General features: G+C 37.1%; 1 long non-coding RNA gene across 6 annotated transcripts; it reads left to right on the top strand.

Moving 5' to 3' along the window:
• The first annotated feature begins 1,984 nt into the window (after positions 1 to 1,984).
• Positions 1,985 to 18,825, top strand: LOC147463959 (uncharacterized). 6 transcript variants are annotated; one of them, XR_015185514.1, is made up of 4 exons: positions 1,985 to 2,414; positions 5,886 to 5,994; positions 6,133 to 8,533; positions 8,699 to 9,865. It is a non-coding gene; the product is annotated as an uncharacterized LOC147463959 (long non-coding RNA). The 6 variants fall into 6 exon arrangements; XR_015185515.1 differs by adding an exon at positions 3,494 to 3,691 and having other exon boundaries at positions 1,986 to 2,493; positions 6,133 to 9,865; XR_015185512.1 differs by lacking the exon at positions 8,699 to 9,865 and adding an exon at positions 18,048 to 18,825 and having other exon boundaries at positions 1,989 to 2,414; positions 6,133 to 6,210.
• The last annotated feature ends 1,781 nt before the right edge of the window (positions 18,826 to 20,606 follow it).

Raw genomic sequence — 20,606 nt, 5'->3', positions numbered from 1 at the left:
CCTCCGGGATTTGTTCATCCAATGGATGTTGTCACAAAACACGATGACCTCTTAGACTTGTTTATCCAATGTATGTTGCCCTTTATTATTGATACCCACATAGGGTAGTTCCACAAGTTCAAGGGGACCCATTTTGAGTGGTTGGGTAGCTTTTATGAACACAACCTTCTCTGTCTCTCTCTCTCTCTCTCCCTCCCTTTTGGACATTAAAGTGTCGTGTTACCAATCTAGTGTTAAATTGAGAATTGAGGAAATTAGGTTGTGTGGACCACCTATACAAAACTACCTATGAAAAGTAAAAAAAAAAAAACCTTTCCCATGGTTAGTATCTCACTTGAAACCCCAGAGAGAACCATTGTTTTTTAATTTCATCTTGGTGCATCTACAACTTTGCATATTGTGTGTCTATTGGTTTTATAAAACAAGGTGAAGAGTCACTTAGGCCTACTAATGAAAAAATCCATCATTACGGGGGATGAGAGTTTTGGGGAGCTACGGATATGAATGAGTGCTTACAATCACTTTATTTTTTTTATTCTAATATAAAATTTTATTGTCCATTATAGATACATAATCGCGAATGGCTTATATGTTACAGAGGGGCCCACTTAAAAAACAAGTTGAAAGGTTCACATTGACATTCTAAAATAAAATAAAATAAAAAAGAAGTAAAATAAATAAAAATGGGCATTGCCAAATAAAAGCAAAAGCAACTTTTAATGTTTTCATAATAAAACTTTTAATGGTCTAATAGTGATAAGATATAATAAAATTAAAAAAGTTATTAAGTTTCACATCTTGTGAAAATTACATATGCAATAAAGATAATAAAATAAAAAGACATTAAAAATTCTAGCAAATTTTTTAATGTTTTTTATATAAAATAGATAGATTTAATAAACACAAAGATAATAATAAAAAAAATTATATATACTCACAATTGTGAATGGATAGTATTAAGAACAAAAATATACACCAATCTTGAGGATCAAAGGATTACAAGTTGTCTGCTCGGCAGAGAAACCACTCCTACTCCTTGGCTTTACTTATTACAAAATGTTATGTATTGTTCTAAACCAGTCCTTTGAGGTTTGTTTGCATTCGATCATGTGGATCATCAATCTGCTCTCTTGCGTGATTTCACAAAAGCTTGCCACAACTAGATCCCCCTCAAACATGCCGCAGTTCCTTGCTTACCAAATATGGTGCAAGAAGTAGTACCTGATTATTTGAGTGCAGACGAGAAGAGCAGGACTTTCCATCCTCTTACTACTAAAGAACATATCATTCTTGAAGAACTTAATTTGCCATGTCTTTTGAATCCATTTGCATATTTTTCCAGCCATGCCCCGATTGCCTGGCATTCTATGAAAAGGCGCGCAAGATAATAAAACAATTTAATCATTTTTTTTTTGAAAATCCTTAAATGAAATGACCTTTTATCAATATCTTACATCGTAAGATCAAACTCCTATGAATATATTGTTTAATCCTTTATTCCGTGAAGCCTTTTTCAAGCATGCCAAAAAAGAGAATGTAGGCTTAGAGAATAATATTTAAAAGTCTACGACTTCTTCCTATTCACGAGACTTTTAAGGCCCCTAAGGGACACTTGTCCAGCAATGAAAATTGAATGACCTTCACCCTTCAGGTAGTGAGGCCTTAGCATGCCACAAAAAAAAAAAAAAAAAAAAAAAAAAGAGGGTGCCTTTATGTTTACCAAAACAAACAGTCAAATACACTTGGGTTCCATACTCTTAAGGATTCAATAACAACCGATTGCAAGATCGTATGTAAGGTTCATTTGTGCACATGATTTTCTTGATTTTTATACGCTCTCTATCATGCACAGGGGGGTGTAAACATAGAGAAGCACTATCGTGACTCATTGCGCACATATAGGGTGCAAAATTGACTTGCCAACTTGGCCATATGGGTCTACACCGCACTCACATGCACACTTTAATATCGCCAAGGCTTGCTCATAAACTGCTTCATTAAGCTTTCTCCACCCCTCTCCCTCCACCTTTCTCTCTATCTTGTGTGTGTGTGCGCACACACACAAGCATGCGCGCGCACGTGCGCGCACGCACACACACACACACACACACATACAAGTGGACATTCTTCTATCTTATGCTCATCAGGAAACATGATTTCACACACTCTCTCTCTCTCTCTCTCAAACACACACACACACAAAAAGTGGACATTCTTCTATCTTATGCTCATGAGGAAACATGATTTCACTCTCTCTCTCTCTCTCTCTCTCTCACACACACACACACACACACACACACACACACAGAGGTACTTGCCTTCTCCATTCACACATACACACACCTAGCAGACTCAAGCAATCAAACTAACTTTCTATGAAGGGGACATGGCCTCTCGAGTTTAGAATCACCGTGGTGATTTCCTTATTCTCCGACTCATACCATATTCTATAAGCTGCAGTTCATGCTCCTCATTGTCGAACTCTACTCATAGGTTTGCTCATAATAAAGGGCATTAATGAGCTGTAAGCATATATGTAAATAATGTTGAAAGTCTTTAAATTATAGAGATCTATTAACATTTTCACAGCTACATAGTGTTGTAAATACTTCATTTTGCAAGGCATGTGAGTAGTGTTTTGGACTTGAAGCTAGTTAGCTTTAAAAATTATGGATTTTGTCACTAAGATTTGGAGGTATTTTCAAGCTGAGCATTCTTCTTCTTTTTGCTATGAGTTGTTATAATGTTGGGAACTGAGTTTAAGGGTTTTGGTGCTACAAATATGCAAACTTCGTGGTTGAATTTGAAGAGTGTTTTGAGGCAAGAGCATAGCGTTTAGGCAGGTTTTTTTCAGTTTTTTTCACTCAAGATTTATGCTTTTTCACTATGAAATTCCACACCTTTGAGGATCACAATTTATGGATTTTGAGCTGAGAATACAATTTCCACACTTTTGTAAGTATTTCTAGTTTCAATATGCACTTTCAAGTCTATAGTTTAATGGGGTTGAGAACGAACATGAAAACACACACACACACACACACACACACACACACACACACTCTTGGTCACTACATCTGAACTTGCTAACATTGGGTGGGCTTCTTATTGTGTCTCGAAGCACTGTATTTGGCTGCAAAATATGACATCCAACCTTTTACACTCATACTTGATTTGAGTTGTTGCCTTATGTGTATCTACCTTAGGCTTTACATAATAATTAATGCTATCTCCTGCTATGAAAAAACACTATGGCTAAAGCAAAACTTTGCTGTTTTGCGGAGCTTGGTACCTCTAATAAACTTTCCCCATGGGAATAGACTCTTATCATAACACTTGGAAGGTAAAACCCCTTGTGGATTTAACCATACTTGGTTTGCTTGGGTTAGTTTGAACCAGTCTTTTGGAACATGGTCCCAGTGGGAGCATTCCCTAAAAGATTCTCTATACCTATAAGTGCTCCCCTCTTGGTTATGCTCTGCATTACTGGCAGGTTGCTCTATCGAGGCATGTCTCTTCCCCTTCCACTCATGAAGCGTCACACTACATCTCGATCAAAGGATCGGTGGCTTGACATGACTGTGAGCCTTCAACAACGTGGTATGATTCAAAAGGCATCCTTCCCCCCCTATGCTAGGTGTCTGCGGCACCTCCATAACTGCGGCGTCCGCAGTCTCTTCCACTATATAAGGTGAGGGGAACTCCCTCACTTAGACTTGGTGTAGAATTTACGGGTAAGGTCAGTTTGATGCTTGGCTTCGCAATAATCTATATACACTGCTGCTGTGATGATGGCTTCACTTCAAAGGTTTTATTCACCACCATTAATGTGTACTAAGCATTCTACCACACTGGCTTTTTTAGTCTTTTACTAATGCTCAAAATCTCAAATGCTTAATTCCTTGCTCTGTTGGGAAATTACAACAGGTTTTTTACATTAGAAATATTGGCAGAACTATACATTTTGGATTTTCTTTAGCTAAAGCATATGTTTGATAACCTTGACACTGTTAATTGCACATCAACAGATGGTTTCTTTTTGCTTCCTGCCTGGTACTGTTTACATACTTACTCACTCTAGTTTTTTGTTGCTTGACAAAAAAGTGGCATCAGTTCTATGGTACTGATCTCGTTGTTACCTAAATGTGGTATACTATGGTAATATGGGGAAACCGATCTAACTGATCACTGGTTGATACTCCGAAATATTATGTGATGGTTCATATTCTGGTGGGTTATGAGGAGATTCAAGGAACTTATCGTGGAAACTGTTAAAAATTTGATGTTTCTTTGCATTGAAATTGATACTTCTGGTGAGAATAGTGGCATTGCTGGTTATGCTGCCAAAATCTAAATTTGGAATGTTGCAGTTGTTTATCTGGGTATGATACATTCAATTTGCAGAAAATCTGAAACATTGGTGCTATGGCTATGGCTCTGGCTCTGGCTAGCACTTCTCTTACTCTGACACTTCTCTTACTTTGGAAAATTCTTCTCTAAACTGTTGCTAGATCCTTTCACTTCTTACTGGCCTCTATGGTTTTGCAGGATTAAAACATGTTTTGGATTTTTCCTGGTTTGGCTTCATATATAATCTGGTTTTTTTTATAAAAAGCATTGGCTTAAATTTTGATCTGAGCGTGTGAAGTATTGATATGGCCTTTTCTTGCTCTACTACCTTTGTATGGTATGATATGGGGGAGGCTACTTGCATTGACAAAACACTAAACCTTCAGCCTGATACTTAGTTTATTAGCTTAAAACTGGCTCTTTTTTTACTACATCTGGTTGGCCAGCTCTGGCTAATACTTCTCTGAGCTGTTTTTTTGCAAAATCCTCTCACTTTTTTGTGCTGACCTTGTCTTGCTTGCCTTGAGGTGAAAAATCTAAAACATGACACTGATTACTGGATTAATACCTTTAATCTGGTCCAGGTTTGATAAATCTCAAAATACAAAAATCTCTATACTAAGCAGGGGCTGCTGGTTTGCTTTGATTTACCTACACCTTGACTACTGATTACTGGTTGGCCTTTTTTGGGTATCTCTATACCAAGGTGGGGTTACTGGTTTGCCTTACCTACTCCTTGACTGCTGACTACTGGTTGTCCTTTTTGGGTCTTGGATATCTAGCTTAAATTCGAAACTTTTTACAGCTAGCTCATCTTTTTGATGGCACTTAACTAGCTAGTTTTGGTACACTGAGTAGTTGAAGTTTTTGAAACTTCTGAGAAAATATATTTTATAAATCTAGGCAGATATGCTTACTTGGTTTAGCAGAAATAAAATATTATATTTTGGCCTCAGCATTAAATAGGTTGGAATTCTTCAAACTGGACAAATGTACTTCGGGCCTGCTCACTGAGCTTTGAAAAAAAACTATCTAAATACTTTGGTTGGTTTTTCATACAATGTTTACCTAAAAGAATACTTTGAATGATATGGTGCAGACGGCTTCCTTTCACAAGTAAACAGTTTTTATAAAGATGAACTGTTACACACACACACACACACACACACACACACACACACACACACACACACACACACACACACACACACACACACACACACACACACACCCTACCCTAATATCATGTTTGTAAACTACATTTGGAGGAAATTTCACCCACCTCTAGTTAATCAACCTCTGTCATTCCCAATAGCATCCCAAATACTAGCAAACTGTTGTCAATTTTTTTTCTAGATGAAAGCATAGGTATTATAAGTATACTTGATCTCTACTTAGTTGGTAGTTTTTCTTTATAATTTTTGACACCGATAACAAGGGAAAGGCATCATTGACACCTATCTTTCCAAGATAGGTGTTTCTTGATAAGTAGTAAGCTTACTGATAAGTTTGTTGTGTTTCCTGGATGGTGGCAGGTAAGAGGTTCCTTCATTGAGATTACAACAACAACCGTAGCAGTAGTAGAAGATCATCCATCGTTCGGTTGTCTTTTATTGATAGACAACCCTTGTATACACTTTTTGGGTAATTTTATTCACAAGCAATACAATTTGTGTCATTGTCGTTAAATATCAATTATAGTCTTATCTCTTTAAACTTAAAAGTTTAAACAGCTTCTAGATACCTCTTAAGATATCAATCTAATATGTATGTTTTTTTCAGGCTATTCGATGATTTCCATATAGAAACACTGGAAACTATTTTCTTGAACATAGATCAATTCAGTTATGGTGGACAATGGTAGAGATTCTCTCTTACTAAGTTCTTGATGAAGTATCTTGATTATACTACTTTTTCTATGAGTGATGATGTTTATATATTAGCCCTATTGGTGGACAATGGTAGAGATTCTCTCTTACTAAGTTCTTGACGAAGTATCTTGATTATACTACTTTTTCTATGAGTGATGATGTTTATATATTAGCCCTATTGGCACCACTTTACCAAATGGTAACCTTTCTACGTATGATAGATACCTCTTTGAACAGTGCATACTACTTTCTTTAAAAAGAAATCTGTCACTAGTTTTAAAACTTGGTTGGGGACAGGGTTCCACATGGTGGGCCCTGCCTCTTGCCATGTGGACATTCACTTAGGGTTGGGGAAGGGCCACACACACACACACACACACGTACGTACATGCACAATAATTGATGAAAATAGCCACAAACAGAATATTAGAGAGTTTGAGACTTTAGACCCAATTTGGGAATCACTTATGTCTTAAATATTTGACCATATAGACAAATCTCAAACTATTTCTTGAGGGCAACTCCTTCCAGAAGGTAGTACTTGAGAAGCTCTTTCGAGCCATGCTCTCAAAACTTTGGCTAAGATTTGACGATGTGGTCAAATTTTAAGCTCATTTTGAAAGTGGGAATTGGGAATTCTCAAATTCACTAATATGGTGCTCACAATCCCTCACACTCTCTCACTGTTTCTATCTTTAGATAATATCGAATCACCTGATCAGGCATGCAAAGTTATTTATTATTTACTTGATCTCTTGGGTTGAAAGAGCCAACTTTCTTCACTTGGGAAGTTATATTTACTTCATAGATAGGGGTTACTCTAAAAGGGGATGACCTCTGGGACTTGTTTATCCAATGGATGTTGTCCTTTATTATTGATACTCGCATGGGGTAGTTGCACAAGTTCAAGGGGACCCATTCTGAGTGGTTGGGTAGCCTTTATAAACACAACCCTCTCTCTCTCTCTCTCTCTCTCTCTCTCTCTCTCTCTCTCTCACCCTTTTGGATGTAAAAGTGTTGTGTTACCAATCTTGTATTGAAGTGAGAATGGAATTAGGTTGTATGGAACACCCTATTAAGAATTCTTTTTTGTGCCTATACAAAACTACCTATAAGAGGGTGAGGAGATACAAAGGCTTGCTAAGCTAAGGGGAGACTAGGGAGAGTAAGTTTGAATATGTACCTACAATCACACGGAATTTTTATTGCGTTTTTTTATAAAATTGTATTATCTATTATACATATATAATCACAAATCATTTGTATATTACGAAGGGCCCCACTTAAATAATATGAAAGGTGCACATTGCATATCAACATTTTGAAACAAAATGAAATGAGAAGGAAGTAAAATAAAACCAATTAAATAAAAAATTATAACAAAAAAATAATTTAGTGTTTTTTCATCAGAAAAGATAAATTTAATAAATATAAAAAATAATAAATTAAGGTGACGACTTCACGATGGCCTCAAGAAAGCAACAATTTTTGTTGTAATAAATTGAGCGATTATTAGAACACATTTGACATGTTAATGGATGGATGGATGGAGATGGAGAGAGAGAGAGAGAGAGAGAGAGAGAGAGAGAGAGAGAGAGAGAGAGAGAGAGAGATGCACATGACTGTAAGCACATTTGTAAGATTCTTTCTCATATATATGTGTGTATATATATATACATATATATATATATATATGTATATATATATATATATGTGTATATATATATATATATATATATATATATATATATATATCTATCTATCTATGTATATATATATATATATATGTGTGTGTGTGTGTGTGTGTGTGTGTGTGTGTGTGTGAAATAACATTTAACATTGCATACCAACAATTCAAATAAATATTCTTCATAGTTTATTAAGCAATCCATGATGTGCACAATCAACTTTAAAAATTATATGGTGTGATTTTTTAAAAAATGACTTGAAATGTGAACAATCAGCCAACTTAAAACTATATGGTGTGAAATTATTTTTTGAATGACTTGAAATGTCAGCAATCAAAGTTAATGTGATGGCGACCATTGAATGGTGAGAGGTACAAAGAGGAATTGCACGGTTTCTATACCACTCTCCTATGGCCTCTTGGCCAACAAATTACTGAAATGAATCTTTATGAAGTTCTTAAATCAAAGGACCCTTTATCAATACTTCATATGATGGATCATGGGATCAAACTCCTTTGAACACACTTCTTAATCCAAAAAGGTAAATGCAACTTTAGAAAATAACATTTAAAAGACCGTGATTTCTTTTCAGTCACAAATTTTTAAGCTTCCTTTGGGACACTTGTCAAGCAATGAGGATTGAACGACCTTCATCCATAGTGAACTAAGGCCTTTAGTATGCCAAAAAGTTTTTAAGAAAAACTTTCCTATGGTTGGTTGGCTCAATTGAAACCCTTGAGAGAACCATTATTTTTGGTCTCTAAAGGTCTTTGTATCCATTGGATGAAGGTCGTTCAATTCTTGTCGTTTGATATGTGTCCTTAAAAGAGTCTTAAAAGTCTTGAGTAGAATAAAAAAAAAAAAATTATGTCCTTTCAAATGATCTTTCCCAAAAAGCTGCATTTATTGTTTTTTGGAGACGGTGCAAAAAATGATTTGAAGTTTGAACATAATAATCTTTTGAAAAATTTTGCTTCTTTTTGTGTACCACAAACCATTTTAAAATTAAGAAGTAAACTAAATTCCGCAAAAGCCTTACACATTGCACATTGCATATAGGTAAGGCCACCCCTTTATATAGAATAAAATAGAAGCCTTCTCACTTCCCAATTGAACAAGCATTTAATTTTCTCTCCCTTCACTTTTACATTTTAGATGTTTTAAAAGGAGTTTTATTTTTTTCAATTGTGGAGACCTAATCACTTTATTGTTGGACTACATGAGGAGTCCTTATTAAAGTGTTATATTTTTGGTGCAATTGTGGATCATTGGATAAAGCTTACGGATTAGTGTCTTATGACAAAAAACTTTCTTTTTAGTTTGAAGGCCACAAGAGAGTGGTGGAAAAAAACGTGCAAACCTGTCACCATCCAAATTGTCACCATCATATTAACTTTAATTGTTGACATTTCAAGGCATTTCAAAAAAAAAGTCACACCATATAATTTTAATAGTTAATTGCTCACATCATGAGCTGCTTAATAAAATATGAAGAATATTTATCTGAATTGTTGGTATACAATGTTAAATGCTATTTGACATATATATATATATGAGAAAGAACCTTAGAAATATGCTAGCAATCATGACCTTTAAGTTTTCTTTGTAATGAAGCCTTACTATACTCATTTGAACATTTCCACTATGAAAGTGTGTGTGTGTGTGTGTGTGTGTGTGTGTGGGGATATAGTTGAAAACCATTATTATCAATCAAAACCTAAAAGCATATGAAATCATTGAGAATCCATGTTTCTAGAGCACCGCACACACACACACACTCACTCACTCACTTACTCTTGAATAACAGGTCTTGAGTTCAACTCTCCTTGTCGGCTAGATCATTAAGGTCTCTTGGGATAGTTTCCTACGACGTTAAAACTCTCTTCTTCTTCTGCTTCTTCTCTCTCTCTCTCTCTCTCTCTCTCTTTTTTGCACACACACACACACACACACACACATTAAAACTCTCTTCTTCTTCTGCTTCTTCTCTCTCTCTCTCTCTCTCTCTCTCTCTCTCTCTCACACACACACACACACACACACACACACACACACACACTGGATTGGATGCGGATGAGTTCTAAGGTACATCATAGAGCCTTCTCAATTCTCTAATTTCTATGGGATGCTACATGATGGTTTTAAGCAAACACTTGAGATTATCTTTGGTCTTTAGCATTAGACCACGTTTTGCTACTCCACCAGTGGTGGATAGGGATTTTGGTCAATTTGTCATTGTATAGTTTTCATGGTTTTTGCCCATACTTTATATATAGCACTCAATTTATTATAGTAAAGAATGTTGCCTTCTTGAGGCCATCGTAAAGTCTTCACCTTGTTTAATATTTTTTAAGGTGTTTGTGAGAGGTGTTGACATTTGTGAATGTGTACCTCTCTCTTTAAAGAGTGTCATTGAATATTGGGTCACACACAATCTTTCTTGTCCTCTTTCACATTTTTTTCTCAATTTGTTACAATGCTTCGAAGTGGTTTTTCAAAAAATATTTTTTATGTTTTTAGAATATTTTGTAGTTTAAATAGTTTATTGTTACATTGTTTTTAAGAAATATAATATTTTTTTTGTGATAACAAATGCTTTAAAAAATTATTGTTAATTTTTTTTTCTCACAAAGAAATATTTTATTATTAAATTCTTCTTATATCCTTATGTAGGCTACAATGAATTTTCACCTTGTTTCCAATTGTAGAGACAATTTTATCCAATAAGAATAAAAAAATGCAAAGTTCCTTTTAGACAAGGCAAAAAGAGTGAGGCAGGTTAATGCAATGCCCTCTGTATATGCCAAAAATGGGTCAATATCAATTTTTCATCTCAAATTGTAAGTCATCTCCTCAAATACATTAATTAGCTATGCAAAAATCTCTTTAATATGTTTGGATGCTTTTTTTGTGAAAGAGTACTTTTATATAGTGACATGAGTGATCTCCAATCTCCCTCATGGGGGTCTCCCTCCATGGCACATGAGATAGAGCACGATGTATTGTAAGGAGGAATGCTTTTAGAGACTTTTTGATGAGGTTCTCTAAGAATGCATAGGCAAACAATTAATAGCTCAAAGTTTTTAAAAATGTGAATTTCTACATCGGGTTCACAAGGGTTTACACTACATCCACATGCACACTTTAATATTGCCAAGACTTGCCCATAAATTTCTTCATTAAGCACCGCCCCCCCCCCCCCCCCCCCCCCCCCCCCCCCCCCCCCCCTCTCTCTCTCTCTCTCTCTCTCTCTCTCTCTCTCTCTCTCTCTCTCTCTCTCTCTCGTGTGTGTGCGTGCACGCGCACACACACACACACACACACACACAAGGTCTTTACTTGGAATTTTTAACCCACGGTTGGCACCTTTGTGGAAAATTAAACGCATACCTAATCAAAAAGGTTTTTCTCCTATTATAAACTCTACAATAGCGTAGGGACCCTCTCTCTCTCTCTCTCTCTCTCTCTCACACACACACACACACACACACACACACACACACACACACACACACACACACACAAACAAGTTTTTCTAGTTAGTTTTGTTTTAAAAAAGGGGGGGAGTTGGTTTTTGTTTCACCCACAGCTGGAACCTTTGGTTATGGGGGGCAATATGGACACCCACCTCTTGTGAAAGGTTTTGTTGTGATTTCTTTGGATTTCTCCCTAGTGTGAATAACTTTTTACCTGAGATGTCTTTCTGGTGGTAGTATATGGTTGTCGTTTATTCCCCGTGGGAACTTTGCCTTGAAAGTGCACAAGCAAAACCCTTGTCTGCTAACACACACACACACACACACACACACACACACAATTTTTTTTTACTTAGTTCTTTTACCCAAGGTTGGTACCTTTGTGGCAAAAAACACCTATCTAGTCAAGAAGGTTCTTGTCTGGTTATAAAACACTACAATAGTATAGAGCTCGCATCCCGCATATGATACTACCCTTGAAGGGGCTGCTTTGCCTCTTGAGTCAAGGTAATTTAATCCTTAACATGATTTGTTATCTTGGCTCTCTAACCCATGACTTTTTAGCACATAATCAAGCATTAACGCATCACGCTTAAAATTTTCTCTATGCACTGTGAGGACTGAGTCGTCTTTGTGATATTTATTCTCTACCATCACCCTCTCCTCTACATTGATTCCATGGCGACCGCCACTAGCATTTGTGTGCCTTGGTGATAAGTAGATCTGAATGTGATTTGCCCTGCTAGCTCTACTCATTGCTTCAGAGGATGACCTATCAATATATAAACAAGGTGAGGGATGCTTTATACCACTCATTTAGCCTTGACTGTGTGTGTGAGTTTAAGTGTTTCAAAGAGAGAATTTGAGGGCTTTTCTCTAGTCGATCTCTCACTGCATGACTATGGAGTTAGTGGAACACAAGGGAACTACACAGGTTCGTACTCGATATACCCGCCCTTGTCGTTCTATATACTTTGCACTAAAAAGGTTGTTTTGCAAAGGCATTTACTTGTCCATTGGGCGTTGGTCATGATACGACTCTAGTTTTACTGCATAAAATGTAGATATAACATGATGTCATGCTGACGGTTTTGCTGTAGGAAAAACTGATGTATTTTGTTAGTGCTAGTTATTTGTTTTCTAAGCCAGTCAACCTTATCATACTCTGTTTTGATTTGAGTCCAACGGGTAAAAGGGATCAACATAATTTATGATGTTTGTAAGGCTCACAAGCCTTGTGATAACACACTTTGGCCTTTTTTGGTTCTAATTGCCTTGCATAGCAAGTAAAAGGTGGCCCGCATTTTGCCCAGACTGCTCATTTGGTGCTGCATATGGTATACTGTACTAATAAATGTCTTATGTTAACACCTTTTTCTCGTGCTTGCCCTTGCAGAGTACTGACCACTTATGAGTTTGTATTAATAACCACACATATGGTTGGATTAATTTATGGCTTTGTTATCTTGGTATTGGTCTTGTGTAGAAATGATTTGGCTCATGTTTATGGATAAAAATAGGAGGTTTACCCTGTATATTGACAAGCAAAGAAAACTCTGCACGATGATTTTGCTAAGTTGCACTATCGGAATGTTTTACCTCTTACTAAGTGCTATCAATGTTTAATAAAAAAAACATAAAAAGTTGGGGCTTTGAGGCCTGTGAGGTTTATTTTAAAACATCTACTGGCTATTGAGTGTTACAGAATGTGATGTATATTGTATTGTTTAAATGAATAAATGAAACTTAAATGAGGTGGAGGTTATAAAGGAATCACAATCATGTGGCCTATTTGTTTGAAGGATCTTGCAGTAGGGAAGGACTTAAAATTTTGGGCCTAATATTGGGATTAAAACACTTGGATCAAAAGGGGTAGTGGCCTTCCGATCAGAATGATATGTATGTTAATATGTTATATAAGGTCTTGATAAAATTGGGGTATATAAAACCCATATCTATTAAAATTGCATTAATTATCCATTATCTCAAAAGAGTGATGACCTTTGGATGACTTGCCATTATATTACCTTAACAAAAAAACACCTTTTTCAACAAAACTCATCACTTTGGATGATAGATTTAAGTTTGACATGGATAACAAATGATATTGTCCATTGACACCTGTAATACACATTCAAGGCTAACATAATTTTCGGCTTGTTTAAATGGATGCAAGTGAGGACTCTATCCTTTCTTGGAATCTCTTTGGCCTTGCTATCGTCCATCCTTCATATAAAACTAACCCCACTTTTTAAAGCAGACAATACAATTGTTCCTTTTTACTCTGTTACTAGAATGAGACCTCATTCTTATTGCAATGTACAAAATAATTCTAAGACTGAGTTGTTTTTGTGCTACTACCCCTAGTCACTTGTCTAAAGCAAGTTTTTTTTGAACTTTATGGTTCTTTTGTGCTTATGTATTTAAGGAAAACAACTACACACATGTCCTACCCACAAGGCTTTCCCAGGTTTTTTGAAAAATCCATGACAATGGCTTTAGAGACTAATTTGGATTATAGAGCTAAGTTGTACCCACTGTCAATAAATCCTGTTTTTAGGTTGGCTGGTGCTAGGTGGTCCCTCTTAGACTATAATTTGGAATTCCTGCTCACGGCTATCATAGTCTCTAGACTTGGCTGGTTTAAAGGTTGCATGGATATCCAAAAATACTAACCTTGATGTATATACATTCTTTCAAGAACACTCACATTACAAATTGACATCTCGAATGAGAGTTATCCAGGACTCGGAGAAGCATGGAAAAGTTTTAGAGAAAATCAGACTGTACTTAAAGGATCACCCCCCAAAGAAAACCCCCACCCCATAGAACTAGACCTTTTCTTGCCAGAAAGGCTAAAAATTTTGCTGCCCCCTATCCTAAGTCATCTCTTTCTAATCTTACATGTTGTCTGTTATAGGCCCTAGCCCTTTCTCAAGGCCTCGAACTATCCTCTGAATCCTTTCTATGGAAGCTTCCCTTGTCTTAAGATGTATTAACAGTTTGCAAGCATCACAATAAATTTATGAATGAGCCTTGGCTTCAGATATAAAGTCTTCTATTTTACATTCACTGTCTTTTAATGATTGGTCAAAATCTTGGCCACTTTAGACAAAGATGACAAAGATGGGGTAGCCTTGATCTTCCAATATATTGCTCAATTGCCTATACTTTCCATACAATATAACCAAGAGGTAGCGTAGTTTTCTTCATCAGAAGCAGAACTATCCAACTTTCTCAAGAAGCTTTGTGGCCTTAATTCTAATTTTATTAGTGCTCCTTCTACCATTGCTATCCCACAAACATGAGGTATCTTTTGCAGAGACAGTGCTACTCTGCAAGCTGTCAAAGGGTTTCAAAACAAAACTTTGACACTAGTTTCTAGTTTTGTGGAAAAAAAATTTCATTTGATTGATGACGCAAGCCATATTGAATGAGCAGCATCGACCTCGTGAAAAAGACACTTGCATTTAATGAAAAGGTGACTGTTTTCAAGGACCGTTTGATCATTGAATGCATGGGTGATACCTTTTTCATATTTTTGTTAATATCATGCTTTTATTCTACGTAATGTTGGCTCTTCTCTCATTGGAGGAGCTCTTTTTTCTCTCTCTACTAAAAGGACCTCCAAAACACCTTGAAAATTGGTAACCTCAACTTGTAAGCCATTCAATTGATTGTCTTGAGAATTTGAAATGGGCCATAATACCTTTTTGCTAGCTTAGCATAATATTTATGGAGACATGTTGGGCATCCTTGTGTTCCCTTGCCCATAGTATGACTTAGGCATTCTTTTGGAAACTTGAGCAATACCCAATCATTTTCTTTGAAGTTCAAGGCGCATCTATGCTTATCAGTAGCAGTCTTTTGCTTTCTCTGCTATAGTCATAAAAAACAAATACATTCCCAAGTGTCTTGACCATCAATGGGAGTTTGGGTCTTCCTTCAATTACTTGGAAGGGTGCCTTTCCTGTAGAAGTATGGGCAATGTTATTGTATGCATATCCAACTAACATTATATACTTTTCCCATTGGAGAAATTCAACTTAGCACCTAAATTCTTAAAAAGACCCTTCCAAAAATTACTAGTCCTTCTTGGATCTCTATCAAATACTGTAGTTGTTGGTAAGCCATGGTACTTAAACACCTTTGAGATAAAGAGAGTTTCCATATGGTGTGATTTAATAGTCTTTTTGACCGGTAATGTGCTTGCTTGCTAAACCAATCTACTATTGTCCATATTTTGTGTTCCCATGTATGGACTTGGGTAATCGAAAGATAAAATCCTTGGATATACTTTTCGATGGAGAATCAGGTATAGGGAATGGTTGAAGCAAGACATGCTACTCTCTGGGTGAAAGCATGTTTAGGTGGTACCAAAAAGAAGTGTCTTGGACACCCCTTTGGAAGAGAGAGAGAGAGAGAGAGAGAGAGAGAGAGAGAGAGAGAGAGAGAGAGAGAGAGAGGGTGTGGGTTGTTTAATTTCAAATGTTATAAGTAAAAGTATAAAGCCCTTTTGGCAGAGAGGAAGGGAATAAGGCAGGCGATCTTGGAATTTTTAAACGTATAAAAAACTTACTTGGACCATTAAACATTATTGAACATCCTCTCACCACCATTACTTTTGGACTCTATAGTGATTTCTTAATGGGTCCCTCCCTCCCTAGAACTAATCATATGTTGTCACTCTCTCTCTCTCTCTCTCTCTCTCTCTCTCTCTCTCTCTCTCCCTCCTTCATTGCCTCTACTTTTGGGCTCCTTGGCTATGCTTGTCGTCTAGTTTAGGGATCATAGTGAACTTTGTGTCTCTCCTTCATAGCCTTTGCAAGTGCACCATATTCAACAGCTGGTACCTTTCTCATTGCCTAGCCGTTGAGGTATCTCCACAATGTAGCATCTTAGTGTCATCTCTCTCTCTCTCTCTCTCTCTCTCTCTCTCTCTCTCTCTCTCTCTCTCTCTCTCTCTCTCTCTCTCTCTTTGTTGCCAAGGCTTTAGAACCTCACCAAAGATGTGTCATCCTACCAATTTTTGGTTGCAACATTATGTGGAGGATGGGGCACTTCCCTTAGATGCTTGTCACTGTCAACCGCATAGAGGAAGCATCTTAATGACCAAATTTAGAGAAATTGTGTTTCAATTTTGGTCGGTGGAAACTCGCATCTCCCCAAACAAGAAATATGTTGTTCAAAAGAGAAGAGGCAAGAGTACGCATGTACTGCATCTACTCAATTTGCCTCAAGTATATCAGCCCGAACATCTTGGGAGTGTGTCATAATGCTTTACTTAGTGTTATTTAGATTCTTTACTATGTGCTTGTAATCTTTTCAAAATGTATTTACAACTTGCCTCCAACGGTTTTCATGTGTATGGTAGTCCATTATAGTGATTGATTGTGCTGTAGAGTGCTTGACTGAGATTGATAAATGATTCCAACTTCTCATGATTTCCTATTAGTATGGTAGTTCATTATAGTGATTTATTGTGCTATAGAGTGCTTCACTGAGATTGATAAATGATTCCAACTTCTCATGATTTCCTATTAGTGCATCCAAGTGCTTCCAAATGTCCCATTATGATTCCAAATACTTCAAGGCCTTCCAAGTGCTTAACAATCCATTCATGTGTGTTATCATGCCAAGTGCTTTTAAGTACCTCCATGTGCTGATTAGTGATCATGACTACTTCTTAGTGCTTTAAAAACAATTCAAAGGCTTCCAAGTACTTGGAATTTCTTCTGAAGACTTTTGAGTGATTTCAAATGCTTCTTTCTAAGTGCTTCCAAGTTCTTTCCAAGGCTTCTGAGTGCTTTTAATTGATTTTTATAGCTTCCAAGTACTTTAGAGTGCTTTGAAAAGCTCAATATAAACTTTGAGTGCTTCAAAGTTCTTCTGAAGAAAGTCCTTTGAGTGCTATCATGTACTTTCTAGTGATTCTTGGTGCTTCCAAGTTCATCCAAGTGCTTCCCAATGCTTCTGGGTGCTTTCAAATGCTTCCAAGTGTTTCCAAGTTCTTCCTAGTGCTTCCAAGGTCTTTCAAGTGCTTCCAAGTTCTTCTCAATGCTTTTAAGTGCTTCCAAAATATTTTGAATGCTTTCAAGTGCTTCTAAGGTCTTCTCAATGCTTCCAAGTGCTTTTGTATGTTTTTGAGTGCTTTCAATTGCTTCCAAAATATTTTGAATGCTTCCAAGTGCTTTCAAGTTCTTCCCAGTGCTTCCAAGTGCTTTTCAATGCTGTTGAAAGATTTCAAATGCTTCCAAGCTCATCTGAATGCTTCTCAATGCTTCCAAAGCTTCCAAGTACCTCAGAGTTGGGGATCAAATGAAAGAATTCAAGTGCTTCAAAGTGTTTTAGCTGAAGATAGTCCTTTGAGTGCTCTCATGTGCTTCCAAATACTTCCATGTGTTGCTGAATGATTTTCGGTGCTTACTAGTGCTTTTGAAGGTTTTCAAGTGGTTGAAAGTTCTTCTAAATGTGTTAAAATTCTTTAAAAAGCTTTCAAGCGCTTACAGGTGCTCCCAAAAGCTTTTAAATGCATCTCAGTGCTTCCAAGTGCTCATGATTTATTCCAAGTGCTTCTAAGCACATCTTAGATCTAGCTATATGTGTTTTAATGTGCTTGCAAGTACTTTCCAATACTTAATAATGTGTCTTTAATTTCATAGAGAGACTTCTACATGCGGTTCTAGGAGGCTCATCCTAACATTATGATCCCCCTCATATTGTTTGAGGGTCTAAAGCCATACTTTGTATGCAAGTTGAAGGATTGCAACACTTGCTGTTGGTGTGAATACCATGTTTAGCTTGTATACTTCAAGGAAGCCTTCAATTATATGCACCAAGGAAGATACGGGATCCATGGAGCGTCATGCTTTGGCAGGTGTATTTTTTGCAATTCCTGTGATGGAAGAGCACAATGTACAACATTGAATGCCACATTTCCATGCTTAAAAAACCTATGGGAGTCTATATTGTGTCCAAAGCCCATTGACAGTGTTATCACCACAAAAAATGTCTTTTGGGAACATGAAAACATTGTGGCATTGATAGGTTGCTGTTGTGTCTAGGAAAACAGAGTGATGATATCTCTAGGATGACTATGAAGCTTTTTGATGAGGTTCCTATGCAAGAAGTGGATGAGAAAGATAACAAAAAATCCCAAAAATACCTAAGGGTTTGGCAGGTAGTCCAATGTGTTTTGTTTCCTTGCTTCAAAGCAAATTAATGAACTTCATCAAACACAACTACGCGTATAAATGGCAAGCTCAACAATTCAAGGAATGCTTGGATAACTTTCCTGACGATGTAGTGGTGTCTGTAGTGGATTTTGCAAAGAAATACTACTTCAAGGTGCAGAATGAGATTCATTCAATGCATTGGTATTCAACTCATGTCACAATTTTGGTTCACATTTCATACTTACGTGATGTGCTTGGTGCCATTCAAAAGACAAGTCAGCCCTACATCTTTGATGACAAAACACATGACACTTTGTTTGTGCAACACTCTTTTCTTTTTCACAATGAGTGGCTAAAAATTCAAGGCTATAGTGTCAAGAGACCATGTGTGTGGTATGATGGTGCTACTTCACAATTGAAAGCAAGGTGGGCATTCTATTCTATAGCTTGATTCTTCAATATGACTAGTATCGAGATGATGCACAATTTCTTTGCTTCTTGCCATGGGAAGGGTAAACAGGATGGGACTGGTGTAGTACTCAAAAGAGCTTCACACATGAGCATTTGAAATTTGAAGGATGGGTGCTTCATAAAGCTTCAAGTGTTGTTGCATTCCTCAATCGAACCCTCAAAAAAGAATGTCCACAGACATGCAAGAAAGTCAATCGTTTATACTAGGAGGTCTTCAAGCTTGGTGATGTCGACAAAGACACAGTGTGGGATTGCATGCGCAACAAGGGTCTCGATCCTTTCATTGTGTTAATAGCTATCATCAAACATATATGCATGGGCTAAGGCACAGACTATTGTCTTGCTTTTTACATGCGTGCATCAAAGGTCAATGGAGGAGATACACAAACAAAGAGCACATGGAGGGGTGGGAGTACTTGCAAATATAGCTGACAGTTAGGGTAACTACGTATTAGTCTACAACCTTAAAAAACATTCCAAGAAAATTAAAAAGTGGGGTTACTATCCATTTGTGATCAACGATAAAGCACCAAGTGGATCTATCCAACTGGCAACATTAGAGGGAGAGGTGATTTCTAACTGGGTAAATGGTTGCATATTGACACCAACCTCTTACCATCGATATGCTAAAAAAGATACATTTAGCTAAGAAGCAACAAAAGAGAGTTCAATAAGTAAAGATCAAGCACATGAGGAAGCTAAATTAAGGAGTTTAAAAGGAAAGGAAGAACATCAACCACCACCTCCTATTGCGGCAGTTCAAGTTGAACAAACTTGTCTTGGGGTTATGGATGTTCAAAACAATGTCCGGCTAGCCAATGGTTAAAAAAATAAAACTCTTTGCGATGCTATTTTGGCATCTTTGCAACTTGCGCAAGGTCGGCTCTGAAGCTTGGACAGATTTGATAGAGGTCTCTCTCTCTCTCTCTCTCTCTCTCTCTCTCTCTTCATTAATTTGGCAATGCCTTGATTGTTTTATGCTCCAAGATAAATCCGCCTTGGTTGCCTCTTCCTTGAGGAGTGTACTAGAGCCCTCTCTCTCTCTCTCTCTCTCTCTCTCTCTCTCTCTCTCTCTCTCTCTCTCTCTCACACACACACACACACACACACACACATGCACACGCACACGCACACGCACACGCACACGCACACGCACACGCACACGCACACGCACACGCACACGCACACGCACACGCACGCACACACACACACACTTACTTGGTCACTTCATCTAGCTTTGACTACTTTATCTGGCTACAGACAAACACTTGAACTATTGAGGTAACATGTAAGTATATGGACCTATGGGTGAGCACCTGGATGTCTATACCTTGCTATACTTCATTTGCATGGATGGATACACACACACTTTTAATGATGTAGTTCATGGTTATTTTGTTGTATGGGTGATTATCGTGAGTCTATACTCTGCACTTCCCTCAATGAGTAATTCTCGCTTTAGCAATGCATAATTGAACTGATGTATGTAGCATTTTATGGGTTTCTTACATGAGTTTATTTGGAATGAGGTCCTTTAATTAAGATATAAGACATATTTAGGAATTTTGGGATTTA

The sequence above is a fragment of the Adiantum capillus-veneris genome, chromosome 2 (assembly GCF_014529385.1).
Source record: "Adiantum capillus-veneris isolate H3 chromosome 2, ASM1452938v2, whole genome shotgun sequence".
Classification (NCBI taxonomy): Eukaryota; Viridiplantae; Streptophyta; class Polypodiopsida; order Polypodiales; family Pteridaceae; genus Adiantum; species Adiantum capillus-veneris.
This window is presented reverse-complemented; position numbering and strand designations above follow the sequence as displayed.